Raw genomic sequence first — 13309 nt, 5'->3', positions numbered from 1 at the left:
AAGACGAACATAATAAGGTCGATGGGGATGATTCAGTTTATGAGCCCTCGGTAATAGTTGTGCGCAGAAATCCTCCTCGCGACCCACACCTACTGTCGTGCAGCACACATTCTCCCCGACGATGCTGATGATCTATTTTTTAACTTATCTATCACGATGTAAATATAGATGACATCAATATAGAAACTACAAATTTTTATTGTAACTCATATTTGTCTTTGTTACACTCTAACGTAAATTGTACGTAAGTGAATAAGAAACCACAAATTTTCATTGCAACTCATATTTGTGCTTGTTACATTCTAAGTAAAATTGTACGTTAGTTAATAAGAAATAACAAATTTGGTACCCTAAAATCATGAAAGCATTGTAATGAAATTTATATCCTCTAAAAGTAATAAGGTAGTAAGTTAATAAGAAACCACAAATTTTCATTGCAACTCATATTTGTGTTTGTTACATTCTAAGGTAAATTATACGCAAGTTAATAAGAAATAAAAAATTTGGTACCCTAGAATCATGGAGGCATTGTAATAAATTTTATATCCTTTGAAAGTAAATAAGGCTAGCGACATTGAGGCCCTAATGTACCCCTCAACATAGAACATGTTGCTTTTGTATGACCTGGTTTCTACAGTACCCGCATAATAACTGTTTATTGTCCCTCACCCGAATATTCATATTGTTCCTTATCCGAGTGGAATTTGGATGACCTTTCGAGACGTGACGCAGGTCCCTATTTGGCGCCAGCTCGAATGCTGCGCTAGGCACTGGTGGCCACATACTCTCATCTGGGACAATTGGGAATTCAGGACTCCATACACTATTGGAACGACAGAAATGTGCAAGTGTACACAATCGCAACAAGTAAGAAAGTGGCAAGTATTGTTGAGTTATCGTACCTACAGGGATTGTGCAAGTGAATATTTATGAAATAAAAATTTTAATAATTTGGTGGAGGAAAAATATGTTGATTTGAAAAGGTGTTATAAAAACTAAAAATTAACTAAGTGACTAGCTAAGAAAATAAAAAGTACAAATTCCAATGCATAATTTCAAAAAATAAGTTTAGTCAATATAACATAAATGTGTTAGATCAATTTTATTCTTTAACTTAGAATTATTAAAACTATGTTCGTGTTGTTACGAATAATTTCACGGCAACTCGGTAACTTGCTAACTAATACACATACTTACTTACTAAAACCTATTAATCTCTTAAACATATCTTTATGTCAATTCAAACCATTAATCAATTTTTTATAAAAAAAACGTATAAGATTAAGTGAGGTAACAATAATCTTATAAGTTATGCAAGGCTAATGTATTATTTAATATCGTCGCTAATTTAACCCTCAACTACCTTAGAAGATTAAACATGCACAATTTAAATATTATGTCAATTAATTACAATTTCAATCTATTTAATAATTAATTCAATTGTTACCTTACAATTAAAATGTAAGCATACCATAAGCATGGTTTTATTTAATTGAACAATTTACTGAGACCTAATAACAACACAAACATATTTTAATAATATAAGCGGACAGAATGCAATTAATCTAACACAAAAGGAATTTAATTCATTTTAATTAATTGAAGAACAACAACACAACAAATTTTCATGTTCATGATCACAATATAAATAGGAAAAAAAATAAAGAGAAGGGAACTAGAAAACAAATCCCGGTGTTTCTCCGAAGCCAGACTAGTGCGCTCCTCTTCTTCTCTGCTCATTCTATCAATGCAAGGCCTTCACGAACACTTGATTGATGCTACTCCAAGGGGCATGCAAGCTCTTTTTTTTTTAAAGGGGAAATCGGAAAGGGAAGGAAGACAAAGGAAATGGGAAAACAAGAAAAGGAATGGAAGAGAGAAACAAAAGAATTATGTGTAAAGTGAGGGATGAAAAGTGAGGAAGTGAAGGGAGCTTTTTATAGTGGGAGATGACTACTAAAATTAGCTAAAAATAGCAGTCAATCACCCTTCCCATGGTCGGCGATGCTAGTTGGATGGATTGGTTAACTCAAACTTGTTATTTTTAGCTTGTGGCTAAAAATAGAATGCATAAAAAGGGGAGGAGTTTGAATAACATTTAGAAGGAGTTTAAGGGATGTTTTGCAAGTGTAAAAATAAGCTGAAATAATCTGATTGGATCAACTATATGGAACGGTTTCGACTACTCTTTTGGGCTTGTCCATCCTCCCCCTTTATTTGCTCAATTCAGGCCCTTTCTCTACTTTGAGCTGTCCTTTTTTCCCCGATAAAAATCAAATCGAATCAATTGATTCGAGGGAGTCCAAAAACATAAATTTAAGTCCACCATGACTGTTAATTCATCATCTTGTGCTCCCAAGGTGCCTCGTAAATTAATTCTTCCAAAGTGACTATCGAGCGAATTTTTCACCCTTTGTGCAAAATTATCGAAAATAGGTCAAATTGTGCAGACTTATTAGAAAATAATTAAAATTCAAAATGTGTTATAAACTAAGATTAAATTAATTATTTTATAATAAGAGTATAAAATTCGACAGAAATTACTTAGAAATTGCATGAATTAGTGCTCAAAGGGTGCAGAAAAAGTCTATATATTTTAGTGCTTCCACACCCCAAACTTAATTCATTGCTCGTCCCAAGTAATGCATAAATTGCAAAAGAAGTTTAAGAAAATAACCTTAGAAAATTTCCTTCAAAAATCACTTCTCCCCACAATTGTTCGAATTTTGAAATTATGCAACACAAGTATACACATTTTTCGAATTATTCTCAATTATTATCACAATAGCAAGAATAGACTAAATGCTTTCTCAATAAAGATGTTCTAAATTCTTACCAATTAACTTTTATTTCCTTATTTAAGACTGAGCTGCAATCACTAAGTTTAATTTATGCATTCATATGTTGAACTTAGAAATTTCTCTCCACTAATATAGTCAGTCTGAATCAATAGGTCTATTAAATAGGTTGTAAAGTGGCTTGGTTAGGGGTAGGTAAAAGATAGATAATTTTAAGCTAAAAACCATAGACTCAACTTGCATTGGACCTTCTAAATAAATACCTCCAAATTCACCAACTAATTTTGCATTTGAGTACACATGCTCCTTGTACACTTTTTTAGTACATATGCTCTTTCTTTTCTCTTTTTTTTTAACAAGCTTGAGCATAGTACTGCATGTACTACAACTTTTTTGAGCATTTGATACTTTATTAAAAGAAACATTTATGTCATAATTCAACTAACATAACAATTATTGAGATCATAGAACTTTATTTAAGTAACATTTATGTACTACAATTTTTTGAGCATTTGATATTTTATTAAAAGTTTAGCATAATTAACAAAAATTTAAATTTTTGATCAAAATATAACTTAATCATAATTATAATAAAATTTTATCCTGAAATTTTTTTTTCAATTTTTGGTCCCCCTAGTTAAGATGAACAATGTCCCCATTGTTAAAAATAATAGAGAGAACGAAAATATAGAAGTGAATAGATACTGAAAAAGAGGTGAGTCAAATTTGACTGCTTAAACACCAAACTTTCCTAGACAGTTCTCATCCTAGATATGTGCAAATCTATTGTCACACTTCTTATTTTGCAAATTGATTTTGCAAATTGTTCAATTTTATTAATGATTTCAACCTCTTTTTTTTATTATGTGAGATATAGAAATATTCTAAAAAAACCTAAGCCTAAAAACTTAAAATATCCTAAGAAATCGAATAAAATAAAGTAAAGATAAGATCCCCCCTTTTTTTGATTTGCAAATCCCTCAGAATCCGACTCATCTTTTGCTTCATCGTTCTTATTTTTGATCGAATCTCCTCGTTCCTTCTTCGATGTTGGAGTCCATGGATCAAATATAAAGTTTGGAAATTTAGGCACAAAAACAAATTGGTTGTGAAAGATTTTCTTAAAAGCATCTCTAATTGAGTCATCCCATATTTTTTAGTATCTCTAATAAGATTGTTGTTGTCACTGCATATGTTGCATTAAATCCATCATCTTTGATAGCTCATCTCGAAGATTTGGGCTTAGAGAATGAGTTTTAAACGTTAGGGTTGTCATGTCAGTTTCGAAATCTGGTTCGATCGGCTCTATCAAATCAGGAATTTCAACTAGCTGCACTAGTTTTGATTCTATAGGATTTGCTTCTTCTTCGGTGTCATCGATTGACTCAACTTGTTTTTGAAGGATAGAATCTCCTGCTACTCGGATAAGGTCCCAATCTGTGATTGTACCTTGACTATATCTTGTCTTCTTTACATTTGCAAGAATTTTAGCTTTCAAACATACGACTATTATCGTAAAGGGAAAATAAGCTGGTCCAGAACGTTTAACGGCACATTTTTCGAATTTCATTAAGAATGATCTTGCCCACATTAATGGTCTTTGTTGTCATAATCGAGTATAGCAAGACCATTCGTTCCACTAAAATTGTAGTCCCGTGTGAGATAAGCATAAAACTAAATCGGACAAAAAATCCATACCTTCACTAATGGGGTTAAGTATTCTTTGTGACAAATATGAGTCTCATGTTTCGACATAGTCCATTTAGAACCTGAAACTGTGAGTTCTTGTAGAATTTCTTGCAATTTTCCATCTCAATATTTTTTCCATTAATGAAGAATATTCGTCGTCTTCGAAATCAGGTAAATCATAAAATTCATTAATGGAACTCGAGTTTAGAGTACCTTAATTCCTCGTATAGAAACTTCAGTTCAGGCACTTGAGGTCAAATTTGCATAAAGTTCTCGAACTAACACTTCATCCGCGCTTGGTCTTTTCTCATAAAACACTTTCTACTTTAAAGTTTCAACAACTTTTCGAATGCTAGCCATGAAATTAGTATAGTTACTTTCGTTCAAAGTAAATTCTTTCTCTGGAAGCATTTTTTTATTTTTAAAGATGTTCTTATATCTTGCCTTGGCTTCTTTAGAATGGAATTTGTGTTGTGATTCTTCAACTTGGATAGAGGCACGAGTTCTTTTGCAAGGCATGATTTAACTTGAACATTATATAAGGTGGAAACAAGTAATAATTTTCCAAAATTTCAATTAGAAATTAAAATTAACAATTTGTGTAAAATTGAAAAGTTAAATAAATTAAATTAAAACTTTGAAAGCTAAAATTTTTACCGCCTTTTTTTAGGGTTGATGAAAACTTAGTTGACAAATTAATGATTGCAAGGGGTAGATTTAAGGGTGGCTTATGTAGTGGAATTAGGTGGTGTGTCGGCTTTTGGTGGTTGTTGGCGGGTGGCCAAATGGTGGCTTGAAGATGTGGCAATGAGAAGTAGTTGAGGGCAGCAGCTTGGTGCAAGGGAGCAAGGGCGCATGGCTAGGCGGAGCTTGGTGCGATGGAAGCAAGAACGTGCAGTTGCTGCTAGTAGCTTGGGGCATGTGGCACTAGGATGCTTGGAGAGTGGAGAGTGGAGAGTGTTAGGGCCGACGGCGGAGGAGATGTGTGGGAAGGGAATGAAGGTGGTGGTATTTAAAGTGTGATTAAGGAGGTGTTTAACTCAAACTCTTAAATAAAACAATAATAAAATATTATAACTCCTAATGCTATATAAAGACAATAACAATTAAAATAAAATATAAAATATATTAATATATTATTTGTTATTATCTTATTTATCTAAAAATAAAAACTCTTAGGTAAAATAATGATAAAATAATGAAAATTTTAATCCTATACAAGGTTAATAACAATTAATATATAATATAAAATATAATAATATATTATTTTTAATTATCGTATTTATTAAAAATAAAAATTAAAAACCTTTATTTTAGTTGTTTTAAAATATTTATAGAAAAAGACAACTAGTTTCAATATTTACAAAAAAACAGTTAATTATTGACAATAGTTCAATTAAGTACATGAACTCAAAGATAACTTGAAAATTAAATAGAAAACTAAAACTTGGATAAAAATTACCCTTTTATTCAAGAAATAAAAAATTTATTTTGTCACTTATGAAATATTTTCTCAGAAGATTATGTTAAAATCAATTCCCAAGAAAGATTGGAAGGGTCACAAACGGTCCCACTTAAGTTCCAATCTCCTAAACAAAATTTATTTTAACATATTAATCTGGAAAATATAGCCTAAGTCATTTATTTGAAAAATAAGAATGAAAAATTAAAAATCCGATAAAATGAGTGAGTTTTTATTTCACTCGATTTTATCCCCCCAGTAATGTTTCAAATGTTGAGCATTGACTTTGAAATTACCTGTTTTACTGTGAAGCTCAACAACCCCGTATGGGAAAACTTGATGAATAGTAAATGGATCGGACCAACGAGATTTTTACTTACCTAGAAAGAACTTTAGTTTGGAATTGAATAGCAACACTTGATGCATTGCTTCAATCTTTCCTTGACTAATTTGGCATTTTCATACGAAAACATTCAGAATTCTTCCATTTCATTAAGTTGAAGCATTCGTTTCTCTTTAACAAGCTTAAGATCCAAGTTGAGCTGTTGGATAGCCCAATAAGCTTTATATTCTAGCTCCAAGGGCAAATCTCAGGCTTTCCCAAAAACCAACCAATAGGGAGACATCCCTAAAGGTGTTTTCTATGTTGTCCTGTAGGCCTATAAAGCATCATCAAGTCTTTTGGACCAATCTCGTCAGTTTGGACAAACTACCTTCTCGAGTATATATTTTATCTCTTTATTCAACAATTCAACTTGCCCATTTGTTTGCAGATGGTAAGCTGTGACAACCTTGTGTTTCACTCCATGTCTATCAAGCAACCATTTCAACAATTTGTTCACAAAATAGGGCCCTTCATCACTGATGATAGCCCTAGGAGTTTCAAGCCTTGTGAACACATGTTTCTGCAAAAACTTTATTACTACCTTGGCATCGTTTGTCAGATATTCCTTGGCCTCAACTCACTTAGATACATAGTCTATTGCTACTAATATATACTTGTGATCAAAAGAATGAGGGAAAGGACCAAGAAAGTTAATACCCTAAATATCAAATAATTTTACCTCAATAATATTTTTTTGGGGCATCTCATTTTTGTTGGTTATGTTTCCAACCATTTGGCATCGACCACAACTCTTTACGTAGGCATACGCATCTTTCAATAGAGTTGGCCAAAAGAATCTGACTTGCAATACTTTGGTCGCAATGCATGATCCTCCAGAGTGTCCTCCACTTGGAGTTGTATGACAATGATATAAGATTTCTTGTACCTCATTTTCTGCCACACATCTCCTGATCATTTGATTTGAGCAATGTTTAAACAAGTATGGCTCTTCCCATAAGTAGTACTTCACATCGTAAATTTTTTTTTCTTTTGCTGATATGTCTTATCAAGCGACATTAAACCACAAGCTAAATAGTTAGCAAAATCAGCTAACCAAAGGGTGTTTTGGAATTGATTTACCTTAAGTATATGCTCATTTGGGAATGTCACTTGAAAGTGATCTGCTACTTAATTTTCTACCCTTTCCGATCTTAAATTTCTAGATTGAACTCTTGAAGTAGAAGTACCCACCGGATCAATCTCGACTTAGCGTCTTTCTTGGAAAGTAAGTATTTAGTGGTCAAATGATCCGTATAGACAATCACTTTGGTACTTATAAGATAAGATTGAAACTTGTCAAAAGCAAATACAATAGCAAGTAACTCTTTGTAGTACGATGTTGGACGAGCTCGTAACTTGTCGAGAAAAGCATACCCATAAATGCAAAGAACAAACCCAATATGATATAACAAGACTGTGCAAATAGTGAGAACTACAAACCCATGTCAATGACTTGATCTCACTCACTTTCCGAAGACTATTTTTATGGTAGTTAGATCCAACATGTTGTAAGCAGTACCTATGATGGGTTCGATCCCCAAAACTACCATGTCTCTCAATTACAGACAGTATTCCGGTTCCCCTATCCAATATGACACATATGTCGAGCTACAGGTAAATGCGACGGTGTAATCGGTACAGAAAAAAACCAATCATCTGCTATTTCTTCAGGAGTTATTAGAAACACTATCGGCAGAATCTTCTGATTCTCGTCTTGAGCAATGGCAATTAACAACTGATGTTGATACTTTCAGTACAGCCAGGTGTCCTTAATTTACACCAAAGGCTTGCAGTGCTGGAAAGCTTTTATACATTGCTCAAACGTCCAGAAGAATCGATGGAATACTCTTTTTCAAGGACCAATCGATTACCAAAGTACGCTGGGTGCATTTCCAAATCGATTATGGAACATGAAACATACCGTTCCAACACTTGACACTATTGTCATAGATAGTTGCAGGAAATGTCCCACCCGTGATGCAACTTATTCATTGCCTTTTATTTTTCAATCCACTCTTTGTAGTACAATGGAGTGTAGTCGTACTAGCTACAGATGTTCACAATCAACACCAAGATGAGAATATTGAGACTCACTTTCACCATCGGTAGAACAATTTTAGAAATCATGTTCGAGTCTAACCTAGGATGATCTTGACTTGCATCTACCTCAACACATGTATGTGGACCCAAATACTTCTTGATCATCCACAGCCCGGTTTTCTTCTGCAATGATGCCATGATTTACCATTTGCATCTCTCGTCGCGCATTACGCACTTTCTCTCAAATTTCTCAAAAGGGGACTTCGTAACATAGTAGTTCATGTCATTCTTGAAGTTGTACTGCTTCAATATAGCGAGAAAAACATCTTTGTTCAGGTATTTCATTCAAACTTCTAGTACTCGTACATCACGCAATGTGCTTGCATGCTCAAGTGTTCTGTGCAGTAGCTGAGAAGACTTTAAATCACCCTCGATCGATAGGTCGATGTTAGTCATGTGTGGCAGAGGTTCATATGCCCTAAATTGTGGATCTAGATCTAGAGCATTATTCAAGCCATCATCGTTAGACCCGCGAGATTCTGGCTCCGTTGGAATTGACGTTGGTTCAAAAAACAGTATCACCACTGAACCAGTTGGACCGCATTGCCAAATTGGCTCAGGGTCTGACTCCTCCCCGTCAATTGCATCTGCTGCCCCTTCTTCACCCCCTACATCTCCTTCCTTGATCACATATTTTTTCTTGTCTACATCTTCTTCCTTGATCGCATCTTCTTACTCATCTATGCCTTCATTGTCACCTTCAAGCAAGGGATTCGATGTACCCTCACTAGTCCCGTCGAAAGAAGCAAGTTATCGATTCTCTTGTAACACATATGTCCATCAAGATCAGCACCAATTTGGTGTCGGGTGTACGTTGATGAACCCCCAGTATAAGTGCTTCTTCCCCATGACATCGAGCCCGTATCGAAGTTGAAATTGAACGCACTAATTGAATGTCGAGCTTGAGTGTCAAGATTCAGGTTATGGCCATAACCGGTATTGGCCACCGAAAGTTAGATCCGTGTTGGAGACCGATGAATGTCTACCCATAGATGTTTCGGGGACACTATAGTAGGGGCTTTGTAACAAGCTAGTGAACTCATCACACAACCATGTAATAGGACTTTATGCTTTAGTTTCGGTTCCAACATTCGACTCAACGATGGTCGAAGAGGGGACAGATACATCAGCCTCATCAAACTCAACGTATAACTCCATTGCAGCATTCCCTCTTAAGTAGTGAGATGATATGACCATCTCAAGCTAGAGCTTGTTATTCACATCAAATAGGTCATACCTATAAGGGTTAACGGAGGCAAGCTATATACATTACAACCTCGAAATTCTTCCCCGGGTCAATCCTCTAACTTTCCTCCTGATTCTAGTCCATAGCTCACGCAATTGAATGGTAGGATTGAACGACAATTCCATGGATTGGGCTCCTACAAATTCCACATCGACCTCTTTATTACAGATTTTACAATCGTAGTAAATAACAAATTTCACTCGTCAACTCATTTCATGTCGATTACAAATTGGATTAATAAAAGTAAAATAATAAATACAAGGTTTTCCAAATAAGTACACACGACCCTCGCAACTCAACTATTTGATGTTTGATTTTAAGTTGTTGTGTGTTTAAGTTATGAAAATTGCGTCCCTTTAATAGGAAAAAGGACAATGAGAGAGAAAATACATGATTCAAAATTCGCTTATGAATACACACATTCATCGATTCATCGAATAATGATGATGAAATGCAAAGTATTGTTCAAAAATGTGTTCCTGAATACATAATTTCATCAAAATCATGCTCCTCAGTGTATTTTGCATCTCATAATGTGCATCAATTATACGGAAAGATTCTCTAGTATTCGAAGCTAGGCGTGCTTTCTTTAAAAATTTTCTTCTACTGCAGGTTAAAAGCACTGGACCTATCATATTTTTCAGTCGATTGTAAGCCCGTTTTGAATATATTTGTTGAACACGCTAGTCCTACAGTGCGTTTTCGACGGCGGGAAATTTCTTCTTTACAATCTAACCTTTCCCCTGCGCCTATGAATGGGGTCTCCCACTCAATTCTTCATCATCCTTCAAACAACTTCTCCCTAAGCCTCTCCATTCCTCCACTATAAAACATTTCTCAGTCTTAAAATTTTGGGTCACTAATAATATTTGGTTCATATTTGAGGTTTCCTTGAGTTGTTAGTGGTGTGTCGCTCTGAGCCGCACACATTTCATATATCATATTGAGATGGGACCATTACCTATGAAGCCTAAACAAGGGAAGTCAGGTTCTGAGGTGATTTTGCTTTGTACGATTATGATGAAAGTTTATGTGAAGGTTTCAATCGACGGTCGTTATGCAGTCATGGATCGGGGTATAACAAAAGAGCCAGGTGGCGGTCGTTACGCGACAACGAGCGCGAACTTTTTGGATACCTAAAAATGTTGGCTTATAAATATCATATAAAAGTTTGAGAGCATAATTATAGGGAAAAATTGTGGGGCTTCCTACTATAATCGGCATAATTTTTTTCTATTTCCAAGCAACCGGTACATTTAACCTTCCTTCTTATCAGAAGGCCGGCACCATCATAGATGCAAAAAGACTCTCAGGCGGGGAGCGGCTGTTTCGGTGGAGTAAAGGTGATGCTCCTTTTGGGCTGACGACGATTTTCATTATTAAACAACTCATTAATAACTACAACCGTTGTCGCGCCGGCTCTAGTTTGACCTCTACTTCCGTCGAAACATCTGTTCTCCTCCTAAGAGTCCTCTTGTGTCCACCTCGATGTCAGCCTTTGGAGAAGAATGAAAGATTAAAGATACCGGCTGCTTCGAATTAGAGAAAAAATTACGTTGATTACACTAGAAATCTCTCAATTTTTCCTTATGATTATGGTCTTAATCTTATGTATGGCATATATAAGGCATCTTTTGCAAGGTATCCAAAAAACTTGAACTCATGTCCGCGTAACGACATCAACTGGCCCTCGATTATACTTGAACTTGTGGTCGCATCATGGCTGCAGACTAGGACCTCCACCTAGACTTCAACCTCTGATCGTATCAAGCACTGTCACCCCAAACTCTGATTTCCCCAAAATGGGTTTCTGAGGTGATGGTCCTGTCCTGCCATGACATATGAAATGTATGTGTTATGATGCGTGTTATCACATCCCTGACTCCTCAAAACTACCTATACAATTTCATAATTCCAAAAAAAAACCCAAAAACGCTTTTAAATATATATTTAAATTAGCGTCTCAATTTGATATTTGTAGTTTTATTTGGTGAATCCTTTTACCCCCAACCCATTATGAAAGATGACGTGATAAAAAATAAACCAATCAACGATGGCCATTTGGCATAAATATTTTAAATATATATTTCCTTTATGTAATTTTTAATTTTTTTTCATAATACATTTAAGAAATGAAAACTTTGTTTGTTTTTTAAAAGACTTACACATGGCATAAATATTTAGTTTCCTTCAAAACATTCGCTCCGGCGATTGGTGAGCTCATGTTTTGGCCGGAATGGAATATTCATATTTTTTTTCCATATTCCATGGACACTGTTTTTCGTTTTTCTAAACCCCGATTTTCATCGCACTACCCAAACATCAGTTTTTAGTTAACTAACAACTGTCTCATTCAAGTGCAGATTCATCATCATTTTCGTTCCCATGTCACGTGGTAACTATTATTTCATAAACTGACGTTACCCAAGTAGAAGTTAGATGTGACTTAAATCCCAGTAGATAATGAATTCTGATTTCATGGCCTAATGATCTCAAACAATAAGTGGATATATATATATATATATATATATACTCACTGCCATGTTTTGAATAGGTGAAACGGACCAAATCAATGTATAAAAATGGAGAATATCATCGTTGGAGGTTGGGAATGGTATGGAAAATTATGAATTTTCCAATTACTTAAATCTTCTTATTCAGAAAAGCCGCAATGAGTATAATTCTCCTCATATAACCAAGCATTCAAATCAAAATTTACCTTTAAACATCTAGGCACAATAGCATTCCATATTAAATTCAATGATAAATCATGAGATAGACTAAACCAAAATCTATTAATTGAGATAGCTACAATTAAATCAATCTTGTACCTTTATTTTTCGGGAGTCTATCATGCAAGCTATGTAATTTATAAAGCCACAACAATACACACATAAGCCGACTCCTTGCTACTTATATCAATTGTTCATGATAATTACGGATCACAAACTCATGAGTATCGATAGATAATTTAATATCAAATTAAGGCGTCAATTTAAAGAATATAAAAAATCATAAAAAGAAGAACAAGAAATAAAAATTACTTGGATTAAAGAAAAATTTCGGTTTAACTCAAGCCTCACGAAATCACAGTTGAATTAATTCACCATTGAGCCACACAGTGAAAAAATTCACAAGTATAGCTGGGAAAATAAAGAAAATTGTTCCCTCAAGAGAGTTTAACAAACTTTTTATATAGAAAATCAACTCCTAACCAAAACAAACTCCCCGTAATAGAATTCTAGTCCAATAAGGAAAGCTAAAAATAACGGGAAATTTAAAAAAATAATCCTATATAAGAGAGTTTCTTTGACCAACACTTCTAAAATAATGAAAATCACATAAAAATGGGCCCATAATAAATTTAGCTCCAAAAATCCAACTTACATCTTGTCAGTTTCTAGTGAGTCATCAATCACAAGGCATGAGTATAAAATAAATTAACAATAGTAGTTAAAAAAACAATCCAAACAAATAAATAAACCTAACAACTTAAACATAATAATTCCAAATAAACTAAAAGTTCCATCAATCCAAAAAACTTATTTATTTAAACCATACAAAATGTTGGCAGATGGTGAGAGATGTGTTGGGGAAGATATTAGACTTATGCTGGTATAATGACTTAT

The 13309-nt window shown here is 34.3% G+C and overlaps 1 long non-coding RNA gene across 1 annotated transcript; it reads right to left on the bottom strand.

The window, feature by feature from the left end:
- Positions 1 to 10758: 10758 nt before the first annotated feature.
- LOC121214650 (uncharacterized) lies at positions 10759 to 12833 on the bottom strand. Its single transcript, XR_005910245.1, has 2 exons — positions 12725 to 12833; positions 10759 to 11509 (listed from the first exon to the last, which is right to left on the bottom strand). It is a non-coding gene; the product is annotated as an uncharacterized lncRNA (long non-coding RNA).
- Positions 12834 to 13309: the final 476 nt, after the last annotated feature.

Source organism: Gossypium hirsutum, chromosome D02 (assembly GCF_007990345.1).
Source record: "Gossypium hirsutum isolate 1008001.06 chromosome D02, Gossypium_hirsutum_v2.1, whole genome shotgun sequence".
In the NCBI taxonomy this organism is placed as follows: Eukaryota; Viridiplantae; Streptophyta; class Magnoliopsida; order Malvales; family Malvaceae; genus Gossypium; species Gossypium hirsutum.
The sequence above is the reverse complement of the archived record's forward strand: the minus strand, read 5'-3'. Positions and strand labels throughout refer to the sequence as shown.